This window comes from Malus sylvestris, chromosome 11 (assembly GCF_916048215.2).
Source record: "Malus sylvestris chromosome 11, drMalSylv7.2, whole genome shotgun sequence".
Taxonomy (NCBI): domain Eukaryota; kingdom Viridiplantae; phylum Streptophyta; class Magnoliopsida; order Rosales; family Rosaceae; genus Malus; species Malus sylvestris.
In genome coordinates this window covers 11,114,850-11,130,952 of record NC_062270.1, presented here as the reverse complement: position 1 = coordinate 11,130,952, position 16,103 = coordinate 11,114,850, and the positions used below count along the sequence as shown (strand labels likewise).

At 33.4% G+C, this 16,103-nt stretch overlaps 6 non-coding genes across 6 annotated transcripts; all 6 read left to right on the top strand.

The window, feature by feature from the left end:
* Positions 1 to 3,582: 3,582 nt before the first annotated feature.
* Positions 3,583 to 3,664, top strand: TRNAS-GCU (transfer RNA serine (anticodon GCU)). The gene has a single exon. It is a non-coding gene; the product is annotated as a tRNA-Ser (tRNA).
* A 959-nt stretch (positions 3,665 to 4,623) lies between these two features.
* On the top strand, positions 4,624 to 4,705 carry TRNAS-GCU (transfer RNA serine (anticodon GCU)). The gene has a single exon. It is a non-coding gene; the product is annotated as a tRNA-Ser (tRNA).
* A 2,317-nt stretch (positions 4,706 to 7,022) lies between these two features.
* TRNAS-GCU (transfer RNA serine (anticodon GCU)) lies at positions 7,023 to 7,104 on the top strand. Its single transcript has one exon. It is a non-coding gene; the product is annotated as a tRNA-Ser (tRNA).
* Positions 7,105 to 8,229: 1,125 nt separating this feature from the next.
* Positions 8,230 to 8,311, top strand: TRNAS-GCU (transfer RNA serine (anticodon GCU)). The gene has a single exon. It is a non-coding gene; the product is annotated as a tRNA-Ser (tRNA).
* Positions 8,312 to 10,634: 2,323 nt separating this feature from the next.
* TRNAS-GCU (transfer RNA serine (anticodon GCU)) lies at positions 10,635 to 10,716 on the top strand. The gene has a single exon. It is a non-coding gene; the product is annotated as a tRNA-Ser (tRNA).
* A 1,806-nt stretch (positions 10,717 to 12,522) lies between these two features.
* TRNAS-GCU (transfer RNA serine (anticodon GCU)) lies at positions 12,523 to 12,604 on the top strand. The gene has a single exon. It is a non-coding gene; the product is annotated as a tRNA-Ser (tRNA).
* The last annotated feature ends 3,499 nt before the right edge of the window (positions 12,605 to 16,103 follow it).

Sequence of the window (16,103 nt, the reverse complement as noted above, 5' to 3'; positions counted from 1 at the left end):
GCATTCAGGCAAACTGATCACCTTCTTGTCCAATAGGTCATCCAGCATGGCAACCACATCAGAGTCAGGGAATGGATAAGTCTTCTCATCAAGCTCCTTCAAAGTGCGTCTACGCATCTCTTGATCACGAAAAGCTTCGGCTTGAATCGCCTTGCCTCGTGTAGGGATTTTGACGGGAGCTGTGTTGACCGTCATTGCTTCCTTGGTGGGTTTCCATGCAGTCTTCTCCACCTTTGGCCCAACAACTTTGTCATTCTTGTAGTCGGCGATTGGTTCTTTCTTCCCATGATGAGCGATGCTTAACTCCATGTCATGGGTGCGAGTGGCCAATTCCTCAAAGGTCCGTGGTTTAATGCCTTGAAGGATGTATTGCAAACCCCATTGCATGCCTTGGATGCACATCTCGATTGAAGAGGTTTCCGAGAGCCTATTTTTACAATCGAGGCTTAGAGTGCGCCATCTGTTGATGTAGTCAATGACTGGCTCGTCTTTCCACTACTTTATGCTCGTTAGCTCTAGCATGCTCACAGTGCGGCGGGTGCTGTAGAAGCGGTTGAGGAATTCCCGCTCCATTTGCTCCCAGCTGTTGATGGACTCAGGCTCTAGGTCCGTGTACCACTCAAAGGCGTTTCCTTTCAGCGAACGCACAAACTGCTTGGCGAGGTAGTCCCTTTCGGTCCCTGCGTTGTTGCAAGTTTCAACAAAGTGGGCAACGTGCTGTTTCGGGTTTCCTTTCCATCAAATTGCATGAACTTTGGCAGTTGATAACCCTTCGGCATCATTAAGGCGTCAATCTTCTTTGAATACGGCTTCGAGTACAACCCAGAGGTATTTGAGCTCCCTTCGTACTGTGCCTTGATGGTGTTAGTGATCATCTTCTGCAGCTGCTGGATAGAAAGAGATCCCATGAGTGCCGCTGCTTGGTCTGGCTCCGGCTTCACATCGATTCTCTCCACCAGAGGCTCATCTTCTTCGCCAGCTCCTTTTTTTAGTGGATCATCTTCTGGGTTAGGGTTCTCGCCGTCCTGTGGCTCCAGTCGGCTGACGAGTGCAGCGATTTGCAAGTCTTTTTCTTCCACAATCTGTGTTAGCCTTGCAATCGCTTCATTCATTTGAGCCAGTTGTTCTTCGATTAAGGTAATGCCGATAGTCATGACTTGTGCAACCAATAGATGTGACTTTCCTTTAGACATCCAGGATGCTGACGAAGAACGTCGTTGGCTGCTTTGGGATGTCATCTTGTGTGCCTCAGCATCATGCTTCGGTGCCCCCAACGAGGTCAGGTTGATAATGGACTTGCGTCTTTGATGCTCCCCTTGCTCCTTTAGTGGCACCAACTTTGAAGTGGCATGTTGAGGAGCGGTTGTGGCGTCAATGGATGCTCCGTTCATGGCGGAAGTGATCAGGTTTCTTCCCTTTATGATAACGGCTTATCCTTTGCTTGATGCCATTGATTTTGGAAATGTGCTTGAATTTCTTGAACGGAGAAAGAGATGAGAGCTAGAGATAGTCCCACCGTGCATGCCAAATTTGTGAACATGAATTTTTCCTTAAATGAAAGAGACAAGAACACGTGCACAAAATAATATTTGTATTTGATGATTTTGGGTTTACAATCTCTCTCAAATTTGATCATCTGATTCGATCTCCGTAAGGTGTTGAATGTGGATGTGCGATTGATCCAAAGGCCATTGAGGCTTGATCTTGGATGAACTGTTGAAAGTTTCTTCAAAGGCCGTGGGCTTGATCTTTGAAGGTGGATTTGAGCGGATCTTCAAGGAGCCGTTGGGGCTTGATCTTTGAAGGTGGATTTGAGCGGATCTTCAAGGAGCCGTTGGGGCTTGATCTTGAGGATGAGTGTTTCTTCAAGGGTCGTTGAGGCTTGATCTTGAAGAACGGTGATGAACGGATCTTCAAGGGCTTTTGGGCTTGATCTTGAAGAACGGTTGGATGTATGGCTTTGTCGACGTTTGTTGATCCAAAGGGCCGTTGGGGCTTAATCTTAGGATGAATGAATGATGAATGATGAACAATTTCTTCAAGGACCGTCGGGGCTTGATCTTGGATGAGGATTTGACGAAGAACGAAGAGGGCTTTCTTGATTCTTCGGGATTTGCTTGAAAGCTTTAGAGTTTCAAAGCTTCAAGGATTTTGGATATGTGGGGAGTATTCTCTTCCATTTTGGGAGTAGAGAAATGTATTTGTGAATTTTAGGATCCTCTGATTCGATCTCCGTAAGGTGTTGAATGTGGATGTGCGATTGATCCAAGGGCCGTTGAGGCTTGATCTTGGATGAACGGTTGAAAGTTTCTTCAAGGGTCGTGGGCTTGATCTTTGAAGGTGGATTTGAGCGGATCTTCAAGGAGCTGTTGGGGCTTGATCTTGAGGATGAGTGTTTCTTCAAAGGCCGTTGAGGCTTGATCTTGAAGAACGGTGATGAACGGATCTTCAAGGGCTTTTGGGCTTGATCTTGAAGAACGGTTGGATGTATAGCTTTGTCGACATTTGTTGATCCAAAGGGCCGTTGGGGCTTGATCTTAGGATGAATGAATGATGAACGATGAACAATTTCTTCGAGGGTCGTCGGGGCTTGATCTTGAATTGGTGGATTGTTGATCCAAGGGCCGTCGGGGCTTGATCTTGGATGAGGATTTGACGAAGAACGAAGAGGGCTTTCTTGATTCTTCGGGATTTGCTTGAGAGCTTTAGAGTTTCAAAGCTTCAAGGATTTTGAATATGTGGTTTTTGGTTCCCCTAAATGAATGAAATTGCCTTCTATTTACAGAATTTTACAAGGCCTAATTTTGAATATAATATTATAGATGAAATAAGTCATTTCTGCAAGGTGTTGAAAATCATGTTTTGCCATAAAAAGTATGTACACACATATTGTAAAACATATTGTGTAAATATATATAGTACATTCATCAATATAAACCAAAAGTTATTGTACCATAAAACATTTGGTAAATTCTTCAAACCGAAAACATGGGTACATTCTTCAAATCCATGAAAAATAATAATAATGAATACTAGGTTTAATAACATTAATAAATTTCTTCGAATAACTTGACGTGAATACATTTTCAAATCAACGAAAAAAATGTACCCATATAAGTTTAAAAAAATAGATTAAAAAAAAGTGAACTGATTTTACATAAAAAAAAAAAGGGTATCTTTTACATTAAAAGAAATTGGTACATTTTACATACAACAATTGGTATAATTGAAAAATTATACAAATGGGTATTTTTAAGAGATTAAAAAATAGAAAATCGACTGGACTCGACGTCGTGGTAATGGCAACAGCCGTGGTCAATGTTTTCTTGCGAGAATCAGCTGCATTCTGGAATAGCTACGGACTAAGATTTAAAGGGTGGCCCAATTTTTTATTTATAATTTATTTTTTAATCAATGAGGAAAAATTTGACTGTCATATCAGCAAAAAGGTGGGATCCATAGTTGACACATCATCGCTTAACGGTCCAATTAACAAATTAACTAATGGGTATATGAAGTTGAAATGAAATAGTAAGTAAATAGTTAATTAAAAATGATGAGTAGCATCCTACGTCATCAACAGTCGCTTTGGCCGAGTGGTTAAGGCGTGTGCTTGCTAAGTGCATGGGGATCCCCCGCGAGAGTTCAAACCTCTCAGGCGACGATTTATTTTTTATTTTAGTTTAATTTTTTTCGGCCATGCTTGTGGAGCTGTATCTGCAGGATCACATAAACTAGAACAGTCAATATTTGTAGGGATTACGTTACATTCACAACGTGGCCATGCAAAGCTTTTTTAACATTGTCCAAAAACTTGACAAGAAACTAAAAGTAAAAAGAACCAAACGTCTCAAGATAGGATGATGAGACAATGCTGCCGATGTAGAAAATCATGTTTTGCCATAAAAAGTATGTACACACATATTGTAAAACATATTGTGTACATATATATAGTACATTCATCAATATAAACCAAAAGTTATTGTACCATAAAACATTTAGTAAATTCTTCAAACCGAAAACATGGGTACATTCTTCACATCCATGAAAAATAATAATAATGAATACTGGATTTAATAACATTAATAAATTTCTTCGAATAACTAGACGTGAATACATTTTCAAATCAACGAGAAAAATATACCCATATAAGTTTTAAAAAATAGATTAAAAAAAAGTGAACTGATTTTACATAAAAAAAAGGGGTATGTTTTACATTAAAAGAAATTGGTACATTTTACATACAACAATTGGTATAATTAAAAAGTTGAAAATTTATACAAATGGGCATTTTTATGAGATTAAAAAATAGAAAATCGACTGGACTCGACGTCGTGGTAATGGCAACAGCCATGGTCAATGTTTTCTTGCGAGAATCAGCTGCATTCTGGAATAGCTACGGACTAAGATTTAAGGGGTGGCCCAATTTTTTATTTATAATTTATTTTTTAGTCAATGCGGAAAAATTTGACTGTCATATCAGCAAAAAGGTGGGATCCATAGTTGACACATCATCGCTTAACGTTCCAATTAACAAATTAACTAATGGGTATATGAAGTTGAAATGAAATAGTAAGTAAATAGTTAATTAAAAATGATGAGTAGCCTCCTACGTCATCAACAGTCGCTTTGGTCGAGTGGTTAAGGCGTGTGCTTGCTAAGTGCATGGGGATCCCCCGCGAGAGTTCGAACCTCTCAGGCGACGATTTATTTTTTATTTTAGTTTAATTTTTTTCGGCCATGCTTGTGGAGCTGTATCTGCAGGATCACATAAAGTGGAACAGTCAATATTTGTAGGGATTACGTTACATTCACAACGTGGCCATGCAAAGCTTTTTTAACATTGTCCAAAAACTTGACAAAAACTAAAAGTAAAAAGAACCAAACGTCTCAAGATCGGATGATGATACAATGCTGCCGATGTAGAAAATCATGTTTTGCCATAAAAAGTATGTACACACATATTGTAAAACATATTGTGTACATATATATAGTACATTCATCAATATAAACCAAAAGTTATTGTACCATAAAACATTTAGTAAATTCTTCAAACCGAAAACAACACATTCTTCAAATCCATGAAAAATAATAATAATGAATACTGGATTTAATAACATTAATAAATTTCTTCGAATAACTTGACGTGAATACATTTTCAAATCAACGAGAAAAATGTACCCATATAAGTTTTAAAAAATAGATTAAAAAAAAGGTGAACTGATTTTACATAAAAAAAAAAACAGGTATGTTTTACATTAAAAGAAATTGGTACATTTTACATACAACAATTGGTATAATTAAAAAGTTGAAAATTTATACAAATGGGTATTTTTAAGAGATTAAAAAATAGAAAATCGACTGGACTCGACGTCATGGTAATGGCAACAGCCATGGTCAATGTTTTCTTGCGAGAATCAGCTGGATTCTGGAATAGCTACGGACTAAGATTTAAGGGGTGGCCCAATTTTTTATATATAATTTATTTTTTAATCAATGCGGAAAACTTTTACTGTCATATCAGCAAAAAGGTGGGATCCATAGTTGACACATCATCGCTTAACGGTCAAATTAACAAATTAACTAATCGGTATATGAAGTTGAAATGAAATAGTAAGTAAAGGTATCTGATTAAAATGTTTCAAAAATATTATATGCGGTTGCAATTGATCACAAACCTGAGGGAATAAAATGTAATTTACTCGAAAAATTAATAAGAGAAACCCATAAAACGTCAACCTCATATGTCAGGCATCGATTTATTTTTAATTTTTGTTTAATTAAATAGTTAATTAAAAATGATGAGTAGCCACCTACGTCATCAACAGTCGCTTTGGCCGAGTGGTTAAGGTGTGTGCTTGCTAAGTCCATGGGGATCCCCCGCGAGAATTCGAACCTCTCAGGCGACGATTTATTTATTTATTTTTTTTATTTCTTTTCGGCCATGCTTGTGGTGCTCTATCTGTAGGATCATGTAAACTGGAACAGTCAATATTTGTAGGGATTACGTTACATTCACAACGTGACGATGCAAAGCTTTTTTAACATTGTCCAAAAACTTAACAAGAAACTAAAAGTAAAAAGAACCAAACGTCTCATGATAGGATGATGACACAATGTTGCCGATATAGAAAATCATGTTTTGCCATAAAAAGTATGTACACACATATTGTAAAACATATTGTGTACATATTTATAGCACATTCATCAATATTAACTAAATGTTATGGTACCATAAAACATTTCGTAAATTCTTCAAACCGAAAACATGGGTACATTCTTCAAATCCATGAAAAATAAATACTAGGTTTAATAACGTTAACAAATTTCTTCGAATAACTTGACGTGAATACATTTTCAAATCAACAAGAAAAATGTACCCATATAAGTTTTAAAAAACAGATTAAAAAAAAGGTAAACTGATTTTACATAAAAAAAAAAGGTATGTTTTACATTAAAAGAAATTGGTACATTTTACATATAACAATTGGTATATTTAAAAAATTGAAAAATTATACAAATGGGTATTTTTAAGAGATTAAAAAATAGAAAATCGACTGGACTCGACGTCGTGGTAATGGCAACAGCCATGGTCAGTGTTTTCTGGTGAGAATCAGCTGGATTCTGGAATAGCTGTGGCTAAGATTTAAAGGGTGGCCCAATTTTTTATTTACAATTTATTTTTTAATCAATGCGGAAAAATTTGACTGTCATATCAACAAAAAGGTGGGATCCATAGTTGACACATCATCACTTAACGGTCAAATTAACAAATTAACTAATGGGTATATGAAGTTGAAATGAAATAGTAAGTAAAGGTATCTGATTAAAATGTTTCAAAAATATTGTATGCGGTTGCAATTGACCACAAAACTGAGGGAAGAAAATGTAATTTACTCGAAAAATTAACAAGAGAAACCCATAAAACGTCAACCTCGTATCTCAGGCATCGATTTATTTTTAATTTTTGTTTAATTAAATAGTTAATTAAAAATGATGAGTAGCCTCCTACGTCATCAACAGTCGCTTTGGCCGAGTGGTTAAGGCGTGTGCTTGCTAAGTGCATGGGGATCCCCCGCGAGAGTTCGAACCTCTCAGGCGACGATTTATTTTTTTTTATTTTTTTATTTTTTTTCGGCCATGCTTGGGGAGCTGTATCTGCAGGATCACATAAACTGCAACAGTAAATATTTGTAGGGATTACGTTCCATTCACAACGTGGCCATGGAAAGCTTTTTTAACATTGTCCAAAAACTTGACAAGAAACTAAAAGTAAAAAGAACCAAACGTCTCATGATAGGATTATGAGACAATGCTGCCGATGTAGAAAATCATGTTTTGCCACAAAAAAGTATGTACACACATATTGTAAAACATATTGTGTACATATATATACCACATTCATCAATATTAACCAAAAGTTATGGTACCATAAAACATTTGGTAAATTCTTCAAACCGAAAACATGGGTACATTCTTCAAATCCAAGAAAAATAACAATAATGAATACTAGGTTTAATAACATTAATAAATTTCTTCAAATAACTTGACGTGAATACATTTTCAAATCAACGAGAAAAATGTACCCATATAAGTTTTAAAAAATAGATTAAAAAAAAGGTGAACTGATTTTACATAAAAAAAAAAGGTATGTTTTACATTAAAATAAAGTGGTACATTTTACATATAACAATTGGTATATTTAAAAAATTGAAAAATTATACAAATGGGTATTTTTAAGAGATTAAAAAATAGAAAATCGACTGGACTCGACGTCGTGGTAATGGCATTAGCCATGGTCAGTGTTTTCCTGCGAGAATCAGCTGGATTTTGGAATAGCTGCGGACTAAGATTTAAGGGGCGGCCCAATTTTTTATTTATAATTTATTTTTTAATCAATGCGGAATAATTTGACTATCATATCAACAAAAAGGTGGGATCCATAGTTGACACATCATCGCTTAACGGTCAAATTAACAAATTAACTAATGGGTATATGAAGTTGAAATGAAATAGTAAGTAAAGGTATCTGATTAAAATGTTTCAAAAATATTGTATGCGGTTGCAATTGACCACAAACCTGAGGGAATAAAATGTAATTTACTCAAAAAATTAACAAGAGAAACCTATAAAACGTCAACCTCATATCTCAGGCGTCGATTTATTTTTAATTTTTGTTTAATTAAATAGTTAATTAAAAATGATGAGTAGCCTCCTACATCATCAACAGTTGCTTTGGCTGAGTGGTTAAGGCGTGTGCTTGCTAAGTGCGCGGGGATCCCCCGCGAGAGTTCAAACCTCTCAGGCGACGATTTATTTTTTATTTTTGTTTAATTTTTTCGTCCATGGTTGTGGTGCTCTATCTGCAGGATCATGTAAACTGGAACGGTCAATATTTGTAGGGATTACGTTACATTCACAACGTGCCCAAGCGAAGCTTTTTTAACATTGTCCAAAAACTTAACAAGAAACTAAATGTAAAAAGAACCAAACTTCTCATGATAGGATGATGAGGTAATGCTGCCGATGTAGAAAATCATGTTTTCCATAAAAAGTATGTACACACATTTTGTAAAACATATTGTGTACATCTATATACTACATTCATCAATATAAACCAAAAGTTATTGTACCATAAAACATTTGGTAAATTCTTCAAACTGAAAACATGGGTACATTCTTCAAATCCATGAAAAATAATAATAATGAATACTAGGTTTAATAACATTAATAAATTTCTTCGAATAACTTGACGTGAATACATTTTCAAATCAACGAGAAAAATGTACCCATATAAGTTTTAAAAAATAGATTAAAAAAAAGTGAACTGATTTTACATAAAGAAAAAGGGTATGTTTTACATTAAAAGAAATTGGTACATTTTACATACAACAATTGGTATAATTAAAAAATTGAAAAATTATACAAATGGGTATTTTTAAGAGATTAAAAAATAGAAAATCGACTGGACTCGACATCGTGCTAATGGCAACAGCCATGGTCAATGTTTTCTTGCGAGAATCAGCTGGATTCTGGAATAGCTACAGACTAAGATTTAAGGGGTGGCCTAATTTTTAATTTTTAATTTATTTTTTAATCAATGCGGAAAAATTTGACTGTCATATCAGCAAAACGATGGGATCCATAGTTGACACATCATCGCTTAACGGTCAAATTAACAAATTAACTAATGGGTATATGAAGTTGAAATGAAATAGTAAGTAAAGGTATCTTATTAAAATGTTTCAAAAATATTGTATGCGGTTGCAATTGACCACAAACCTGAGGGAATAAAATGTAATTTACTCGAATAATTAATAAGAGAAACCCATAAAACGTCAACCTCATATCTCAGGCGGCGATTTATTTTTAATTGTTGTTTAATTAAATAGTTAATTAAAAATGATGAGTAGCCTCCTACGTCATCAACAGTCGCTTTGGCCGAGTGGTTAAAACGTGTGCTTGCTAAGTGCATGGGGATCCCCCGCGAGAGTTCGAACCTCTCAGGCGACGATTTATTTTTTATTTTAGTTTAATTTTTTTCGGCCATGCTTGTGGTGCTCTATCTGCAGGATCATGTAAACTGGAACGGTCAATATTTGTAGGGATTACGTTACATTCACAACGTGGCCATGCAAAGCTTTTTTAACATTGTCCAAAAACTTAACAAGAAACTAAAAGTAAAAAGAACCAAACGTCTCATGATTGGATGATGACACAATGCTACCGATGTAGAAAATCATGTTTTGCCATAAAAAGTATGTACACACATATTGTAAAACATATTGTGTACATATATATAGTACATTCATCAATATTAACCAAAAGTTATGGTACCATAAAACATGTGGTAAGTTCTTCAAACCGAAAACATGGGTACATTCTTCAAATCCATGAAAAATAATAATAATGAATACTAGGTTTAATAACATTAATAAATTTCTTCGAATAACTTGACGTGAATACATTTTCAAATCAACGAGAAAAATGTACCCATATAAGTTTTAAAAAATAGATTAAAAAAAGTGAACTGATTTTACATAAAAAAAAAAAGTATGTTTTACATTAAAAGAAATTGGTACATTTTACATATAACAATTGGTATATTTAAAAAATTGAAAAATTATACAAATGGGTATTTTTAAGAGATTAAAAAATAGAAAATCGACTGGACTCGACGTCGTGGTAATGGCAACAGCCATGGTCAGTGTGTTCTGGCGAGAATCAGCTAGATTCTGGAATAGTTGCTGACTAAGATTTAAGGGGTGGCCTAATTTTTTATTTATAATTTACTTTTTAATCAATGCAGAAAAATTTGACTGTCATATCAGCAAAAAGGTGGGATCCATAGTTGACACATCATCGCTTAACGGTCAAATTAACAAATTAACTAATGGGTATATGAAGTTGAAATGAAATAGTAAGTAAAAGTATTTGATTAAAATGTTTCAAAAATATTGTATGCGGTTGCAATTGACCACAAACCTGAGGGAATAAAATATAATTTACTTTAAAAATTAATAAGAGAAACCCATAAAACGTCAACCTCATATCTCTGGCGGCGATTTATTTTTAATTTTTGTTTAATTAAATAGTTAATTAAAAATGATGAGTAGCCTCCTACGTTATCAACAATCGCTTTGGCCGAGTGGTTAAGGCGTGTGCTTGCTAAGTGCATGGGGATCCCCCGCGAGAGTTCGAACCTCTCAGGCGACGATTTATTTTTTATTTTTGTTTAATTTTTTTCGGCCATGCTTGTGGTGCTCTATCTTCCGGATCATGTAAACTGGAACGGTCAATATTTGTAGGGATTACGTTACATTCACAACGTGGCAATGGAAAGCTTTTTTAACATTGTCCAAAAACTTAACAAGAAACTAAAAGTAAAAAGAACCAAACGTCTCATGATAGGATGATGAGACAATGCTGCCGATGTAGAAAATCATGTTTTGCCATAAAAAGTATGTACACACATATTCTAAAACATATTGTGTACATATATATACTACATTCATCAATATTAACCAAAAGTTATGTTCTTTGCCTATTCATTATATATATTTTTTGTTTTCTTCCTTTATATGTATTTTGATTTGCACTCGAGTCTTTTCGCACACTATGTTTTATTGCTTTATTTGAATCTTTTCTGCAATAATGGAAATTTCCCTTGTTCAAGATTCTACCTCAAGTTGTAATTCTACCTCAAGGTCAAGGACTCCAAGATCCTTCTCTTCGGTGGCTCACTAAATAACTTCAAGAAACTTGGTTGAAATGGTAATTCCCAACTTCAAGTAATTGTTTATTTAGTACAATTATTGCATATGTATCGACTGATGGGAGAATTAAAGTAATACTTTCGTTAGTTTTGAGTCTGTTTGTTGTTGTCGGTGCTTATTGATTTTCAATACTACTGAATGTTTGTGATTTACATTGTTTATAATTTCAGTTGTTCATAGATTAGCAACAGTTCATAGTATTAACTTTCAAAGGCGTTTGGAGGTGTTCAAGAAAAAGTGAAGTCTTTCAACTGACAATTTCCTTGTTATTTGAGGCCTAGTTGATGCTTCATGTGTAGTTTGATATTTCCTAGTATAAATCAATGGTGGTGTTGTTAGCTTTGTACAGTTTGTAATTCTTTTTTAATATGTGATTATTTAAAAAAAAAATTGTATTCATAGTAAATTTCCAATTTTGTGGGTTATATATTATAATTTTTTTTATAAGGGGCATTACTCGTGGTAAATAAGTAATCCACAACGGCAATAGTACCTGTGGTAAATTCCAATCTACAACGGGCACTGTTTTTTATTACATTACATTTGACAATGGACATAGCTGGTAGAAATTGAGACTTTTTACCACATCCAAATTACTAACGAGCACAATGTTTGTGGTGGATTGCAATTTATCACAGGCATTTACCGTGGTGGATGAGCATTTTTCTTCTAGTGTTGAGAGAAACTCTCACCCTAACGCGAGAGAAAACTCCATTAATTTGCTAAATCACCTTATTGCAATTATTTTACATTGATCTTTTGGTCAATTATTTTACAACTCCGACTCGGTCAAGTTGTCGTCCTTGTTGCTGTCAAACGATCGGAAGATCTCGGGCAGCTGTGCAGTCTGCTCCTCCTCCATTATTCGTCACCGCCACCGATTTATATTGTTTGCTTCTAGTACTACTACTGGTGCTACTCATGAGCTTGCATGAGTAAGTTCACGAAAGGAAATTAGGGAACGAGGATCCTCTCCGAATCCTCTTTGTGATGATACTCGGGACCTTCCAATCACGTCCGTTCATCGTACATTATGCGATCATAAATCATTGTATTTTTTTATATATTTAAAGTTGAATATAAACTATACCTGAAGAAAAATAGTCACATGGTGTACGATAAATAGATGTGATTGGAGGATTTCCAAGATCCTGAGGATCTGGAGAGGATCCTCATTTACAAACAAAGACTTTGATTAATTAAATAATTAATTAAAAACGATTAGTAGCCTCCTACGTCATTAACAGTCGCTTTGGCCGAGTGGTTAAGGCGTGTGCTTGCTAAGTGCATGGGGATCCCCCGCGAGAGTTCGAACCTCTCAGGCGATGGTTTATTTTTAATTTTTGTTTAATTTTTTTCGGCCATGCTTATGGTGCTCTATCTGCAGGATCATGTAAATTGGAACAGTCAATATTTGTAGGGATTACATTACATTCACAATGTGGCCATTCAAAGCTTTTTTAACATTGTCCAAAAACTTAACAAGAAACTAAAAGTAAAAAGAACCAAACGTCTCATGATAGGATGATGACACAATGTTGCCGATGTAGAAAATCATGTTTTGCCATAAAAAGTATGTACACACATATTGTAAAACATATTGTGTACATATATATAGTACATTCATCAATATTAACCAAAAGTTATGGTACCATAAAACATTTGGTAAATTCTTCAAACCGAAAACATGGGTACATTCTTCAAATCCATGAAAAAAAATAATAATGAATACTAGGTTTAATAACATTAATAAATTTCTTCGAATAACTTGACGTGAATACATTTTCAAATCAACGAGAAAAATGTACCCATATAAGTTTTAAAAGGGGAGACTTTGAATGCGGTCCTTAGCTATAAATATTATTTGATTGAAACCTTGTTGGTTTTTAATTTTTGATCGAGGTCCCTGAAATTAATGTGATAATTTATTTTTATGTACGTTACTATATTTTTTAAATTAAAAATTAGAAATTTTAGTTGTTTATATAAATGAGATTTTAAATAAAAAACCATAATTTGTGGGATTAAAAATATTAAAATATAAATATACTATTGTGTGTGTGTATATATATATAAACATGGGTACATTCATCAAAGTTAACCAAAAAAATTATTGTATCAAAACTTGGGTACATTCTTCAAAATGACAAAAAAAAAAAAAGATATTAGGCTTAAGAACATTAGTAATTCTCTTGGATTAAACTTGACATGGATACATTTTAAAATCAAAGAAAAAATAATGTACCCATATAAGTTTAAAAATGGATTAGAAAAAAATTGAATATATTTTATATAAAAAAAGGGTACATTTTACAGATAACAAATTGGTATATTTAAGAATGAGTACATTTTAACATTAAAAAGTTTTACATGAATGGGTACATATAATTAGCATGGGTAAATTTAGCAAAATAAAAAGTAAAAAAAAATATATATATATATGTGGGTACAAATACAAATAAACTTTAAAAAATATGGGCACAAAAAGAAATTAATATATGGGTACAAATTAAAATTGAAAAGAAAATTGGTACAAATTAAAAAAAAAATTACAAATTAAAAATGGGTACAAACTAAAACTAAAAATATATGATAAAAAAATTTAGTCATAAATATAAATATACTAATTGTAACATTTTTAACATTAAATGAATATATTTAGAAATAAAAAAAATATTTTATTATTGAAATAATTAATGATATTATTAATACCCAATGACCTTGATCAAAAATTGAAAAAGAATAGAATTTTAATCAATGGAGTAGCAAAATAAAGGATGATAACCTAATTTCTCCTTTTAAAAAATAGATTAAAAAAGTGAACTAATTTTACATAAAAAAAGGGGTATGTTTTACATTAAAAGAAATTGGTACATTTTACATATAACAATTGGTATATTTAAAAAAATTGAAAAACTATACAAATGGGTATTTTTAAGAGACTAAAAAATAGAAAATCGACTGGACTCGACGTCGTGGTAATGGCAACAGCCATGGTCAGTGTTATCTGGCGAGAATCAGCTGGATTCTGGAATAGCTGCGGACTAAGATTTAAGGGGGTGGCCCAATTTTTTATTTATAATTTATTTTTTAATCAATGTGGAAAAATTTGACTGTCATATCAGCAAAAAGGTGGGATCCATAGTTGACACATCATCGCTTAACGGTCAAATTAACAAATTAACTAATGGGTATATGAAGTTGAAATGAAATAGTAAGTAAAGGTATCTGATTAAAATGTTTCAAAAATATTATATGCAGTTGCAATTGATCACAAACCTGAGGGAATAAAATGTAATTTACTCGAAAAATTAATAAGAGAAACCCATAAAACGTCAACCTCATATCTCAGGCGGCGATTTATTTTTTAATTTTTGTTTAATTAAATAGTTAATTAAAAATGATGAGTAGCCTCCTACGTCATCAACAGTCGCTTTGGCCGAGTGGTTAAGGTGTGTGTTTGCTAAGTGCATGGGGATCCCCCGCGAGATTTCGAACCTCTCAGGTGACGATTTATTTTTAATTTTTGTTTATTTTTTTCGGCCATGCTTGTGGTGCTCTATCTGCAGGATCATGTAAATTGGAACGGTCAATATTTGTAGGAATTACGTTACATTCACAACGTGGCCATTCAAAGCTTTTTTAACATTGTCCAAAAACTTAACAAGAAACTAAATGTGGAAAATCATGTTTTGCCATAAAAAGTATGTACACACACATATTATATAACATATTTTGTACATTTATATAGTACATTCATCAATATTAACCAAAAGTTATTGTATCATAAAACATTTGGTAAATTCTTCATACCCAAAATATGGGTACATTCTTCAGAAGCACAAAAAATAATAATTATAATAATAATAGATATTAGGCCTAGTAATATTAATAAATTTCTTCGAATAACTTGGCATGAATACATTTTCAAATCAACAAAAAAATGTACCCATATAAGTTAAAAAAAATAGATTAGAAAAATGTGGGATCCACAGTTGATACATTGTCATTTAACAGTCAAATTAGCAAATTGACTAACAGAAGTATGAAATTGAAATAAAATAATAAGCAAATGTATGTGATTGAAATATTTTAAAAATGTTGTATGAGGTTATAATTTACCACAAACATGAGGGGGTAAAATGTAATTTACCTATAAAAAAATAAGAGCAACCCACCAAATGTCAGTATCTCCTCTTTCTTTTTGTGCAAAACCCTACGATTGTAAGACTATAAGAAATGGTTACATACAATTATTAGAAAGTTTGCTGGAAGAGGAAGAAGAAAGAGAAAAAATGAGAGTGTGAAGTACCAAATGTTTCCGTTTGCCCGTTCAGGTTTTGCATTTCTTTCCTCAACCGTTGCACATTCGTGTTTAATTTATTCGCGTAAGCTATAATTTCCTATTTTTATTAATTTTACTTTTCATTAGGTTTAGAAATTTGAGAAATAATATGCTATTGTGATGTATTTTAAAAGGCTAAAGATGCTTCTATGCATGTTTGAACGAGCAATCTGAAAATGTCAACCACTATCTTAGTCATACAGGTTTGGTTTTTCTTAATGGTAAATCGTAGTTGTTCATGTATTGTACTATCTTGCTTAACTTAACGCCCTATTATTGTTTTGTTGTAATTTTCAGTTTGCCTTCAGATTTGGTGCACAATTACCTAAATAGTTTGTAAATTTGACACCTGACTTGGTGCTATATGTATTTTAAGTGAAGAACGAATGTTAAGTTTGTGACTCACACAATTCAGACATGGACAATTGTTGAATACAGGTGCTCTTCATTGCTGACTTGTTTCACGACTTTAAGCATGCAAA